This window comes from Arachis hypogaea, chromosome 3 (genome assembly GCF_003086295.3).
Source record: "Arachis hypogaea cultivar Tifrunner chromosome 3, arahy.Tifrunner.gnm2.J5K5, whole genome shotgun sequence".
NCBI classification, from domain to species: domain Eukaryota; kingdom Viridiplantae; phylum Streptophyta; class Magnoliopsida; order Fabales; family Fabaceae; genus Arachis; species Arachis hypogaea.
In genome coordinates, this window is record NC_092038.1 from 29,478,707 (window position 1) to 29,482,741 (window position 4,035).

At 33.4% G+C, this 4,035-nt stretch overlaps 1 non-coding gene across 1 annotated transcript; it reads right to left on the reverse strand.

Moving 5' to 3' along the window:
- Positions 1–672: 672 nt before the first annotated feature.
- On the reverse strand, positions 673–1,367 carry LOC112770085 (uncharacterized). Its single transcript, XR_011879699.1, has 3 exons — positions 1,303–1,367; positions 1,084–1,149; positions 673–1,000 (listed from the first exon to the last, which is right to left on the reverse strand). It is a non-coding gene; the product is annotated as an uncharacterized protein (transcript).
- Between the last annotated feature and the right edge of the window lie 2,668 nt (positions 1,368–4,035).

The following is a 4,035-nucleotide window of genomic DNA, read 5'->3' on the forward strand; positions in this document are numbered from 1 at the left end:
TTTAATTCATGGCACCAATGATACACAAGAAGCTGATTCCACCACCTGCCAATGCAATTTTACACTAACAAAGAGTAAATTTCAACTGATAACATCTCCTTTATAGCTAAAGAAATTTCTAACATGGGATGTATGGCTTATTTATTTATATGTCTGTTCTCTTATTTCTTTATTGATGTTTTAGCAATGCCTTAACATTTTCAAAAAGCAAAGATCAGTCTTACATTTAACTGATTTAAGTTCTATTTTCATCCAAGGCCAACTGCAATTTTACTCAATATATGGTTAAATTTTCTGAATCATCTCTTATTTATGCAGCAAATCAAAATTGGATTCAAGTTTGGATAATTAAATGTTCCCTTCACATTTTTTTTCCTGCATTCTGAAATTATGAGCAGTCTATGTGTTCAAAAATGAATGCAATAACTTTCTTTCATTCATGTGCTATTTTTACACTTTCAAAGGAATGATACAAGGAAGAGACCAAAATGGACAATCTTCAAAATGAAAAGAAAGAGCCTTCTGTACAAATTTGTCTCAACTAATCTATGTCAGTCTCTATGATGTACAAAAACTCAAAGTATTTATTTTCCTATAACTTTAAGCAATCAATATCTGGGAAGCAGCCAGTTCAACTGTTAAGATGAAAGATGATTTGCCAACATCCCTCAGATACCGCACGTCTCCATTCATCAGCTTCAGCAACTTTCTGCTGATGAGCAGACTAATACCCTCCTCGGATTCTTGTCCCTCTCGTCCGAACATTTGGTTCAGTAATGTTTCCGGAACACCAACACCATCATGTGTTATGCAGCAAAGATATAGAATGGCAAAGACTACCAAGAAATGGCTACAGTCATGTCATCCTCTGCCAACTACCAATTTAGAACTGAGAAGATCACAATATGGAACAGGTTTTTTGACCCTTTCTCTTCTTTTTCTTCTGCTTTGGAGGCTGGAGAACTACTTTGATGGCCGCATCAAAAACAGCCTTCACATTCTGTATTCAAAGGCAGATATCATTAGGGACGTGATATTATCTAACCTTTGGAACTTTTATAGATGCAGAGAACATATATGTACCTGCTGTGTTTTTGAACTACATTCGATGTAAACTAGAGCACCGATAAGTTTTCTCAGTTCCTCACCCTTCAACAAAGAGAGAAAATCAGATCACTAATGTATAAAGTAAGCAGATGGTCTCTCTTATGAACACCAACTGAAGGCTAAAAGACAATGAAATAAGACACAAAGCGATAGCAATGGATATTGGTAATGGAAGCAATGAAAGCTAGGAAGTACCTGCACTGTGGTGATAGGCGCTGCACCAGGATGATCTAGAAAAAACTGCTTATCATCCCGAAGATGTACACAAGTCGCATATTGGTTGTCAAGAAATGCCCAAGCAAGTTAATGATGACATCTTTACAATGAAAGCATTAAATACATATAATTAAGTTAGCACTATATATGAGAGAAGACAAATTCCAAAAGAAACTATATGAAAAATTGAGACCAGAGACAAAATTTTCAGAATAGAAATTCTACTTTTGTTATTGACTATCAGAAATGGAAATTCTAACGAGTCAATAAGAAAAGAACTTATGGAAACACCAGCTCCACCATGGCAAATTACTCATGTTAGGTAGTAGCAATCTTCTGTCACTTTAAACTTCCTAACACTCTTCATAAATCAAGGTTTTTTCAAGATTTATCAACAGCCATTTAGTTTTTAAAACAATCATTACATTAGCCTTTTAGTTAAACAAGGAGGTAAAGGGAAAAATTAAGAAAGCATTCCATGAAATGGTTTGGTATATTTGAATCAATTCTTGATTAAAGTCATCAATTAGGTAACCTTCGAGGATGAACTTCCTTCTCTAAACCACTACTGAATAACAAGCAATCAAAGGGAAAAAAATAACAGCAATGACATTGGAATCCAGAATCTATTCCCCAACTTTCTAATAATGAAAGAAACACAGTATGAGTAAAAGACAGCAATTAGTATGATAATAAGATGAAACTTCACAGGATCACGGAACTACTATCATGCTGAAGGTTATCAGGTAGATAACAAGGGCATCAAACATCAAGAAGGTAAAGAAAGAACAAGAATCTAACCAAGGTTATCACGTAACTTCAATTTGCTTCTTCAAAGCATCAAACACTTCCTGTGGAGACTTTTTTAGTTCAGTGACAAGCCTCTTGAAGGTTTCTTCAATGTCAGATTCAGTGATGGCAGAGTTCTCATCAGCAAAATCGCCCATCTTTAATAGCTTAATCCTTCTTCGGTAGGCAATTTGAACTTCTTCTGCCAAGTTAGCCAAATTAAGCATGTGGGAAAATGATTTGGCAATGACAATAGAATCCCCAGCATCAAGACCAGTTAGCATATTCCCAAGTTCCTCCAACTTCTCAGTCTTATGCTTCCTTTCATACTCAGCTGAAAGCTCATAACAATCTTGATCCTATTAAGCATCAAATTGTTTAAACTATAAGGCACAACAGGAAAATAACAAAGAAAGAAAAAATTACAAAACAAAGCGGAATATTGGGTTACATAACTTTGTGATCTCACCAATTTTTTGTTTTTTTTGTTTTTTTTGCAGTGGATTCCGATTTTATTTAAGCCTCCTGCATACATGGATTTGGATGACTTAGATATTAAAATGGCAACCTATGTGTTTGCACCAAATAAACGAAGGTTAAATATCTCATTATCTATATACTAAAAATTAAAAAAATAGTTCAATATTAATGTGATTCGTATTTGTAGTGATTCGTATTTGGTGACAACAAACAAATTTAGCGGAACTCGTGACAATTTCAAGTCATTAATTCCCAAGGAGCGGGTACATGGGGATGTAAGTGCATAATTAAACTGCTATCTCTAGCATACTTTAATTCCTAATATATTTATTATTTACCACATAGGTGTTAGATTTGGTGGCTACTATGCTAACCATGCAGGAGAAAGAAATAGGATGTCAAACACACTGGTATTTGCCAGCTGTGTTTTCGGTACGCAATGTCTTTTTCAAGTTTGTTATCATTTTTATTTATTTTATCTTATGACTTAATTGGTGTCACTGACTTAGTCCCTAACTATTAAATTCAGCAAATCATACTGCAATGTGATACCAAAATTGAAGTTCTGTTGAAATATTATCAAAAAGAATTTATGGGAAAAGTTGATGAAGGTCTAAAAAAGGTATATAATTTATTGTATTTTTAATTTTTTTATTATTTAATGGCATTTATATTTATGAACTGATATATACCTTTAAAAAAATGTATCTAGTAATATTCTAATACGTGAAAGTTGGTATTAGATTTTTTTACCTGTCAACGAGAACAACACACATTGCTATCTGATTGTTTTTGATTTGTGCAATCATCAATCAATTCTGCTAGACTCCCTACCGATTGCTACAAATAAAGAGCAAAAGAGATCGAGTATAGTAAAGCTGGTAAATTAACTTTTTCCATTTTCACTTTTATGACATTTTTTTAGGTTTCAAATATTGTCCTTTATTTAATTTTTTTCCTATATAAATAGGCAAAATATCTGGAAGATATGCTCAAGTATGACTCATTCTATAAATACAACACTCCGTTTAGGCCAAGGATACTTGATTTTGCATTTGTGGATATGCTAGAAACAGGAGAGCAAGCTCCTGACTCGTAAGGAATATCTGTATTTGTGTTTTCCTCTTTTAAATTTTTATCTGCATAAGCTAACCACGTCTTATTTAACACAGCAATGATTGTGGGGTATGGGTGGCAACTTAGATGACAAACTACAGGAAGACGTATAGTTATACAATAAATGTAATTTTCTTTTGCTAGAAAAAAAGTACTACAATTGCTAATGTGTATGGTTTTGTTGGTAACCTAAAATACTTATATTTTTCAGGTTAATCATGGTACAAGGATGCAACTTGCGTTGGATTTGATTTTAAGGCCCCACAACTTGATGCTGCATAATGTCATTGAATATGCTACCAGGAATTACAATAAGTATAAACAAAA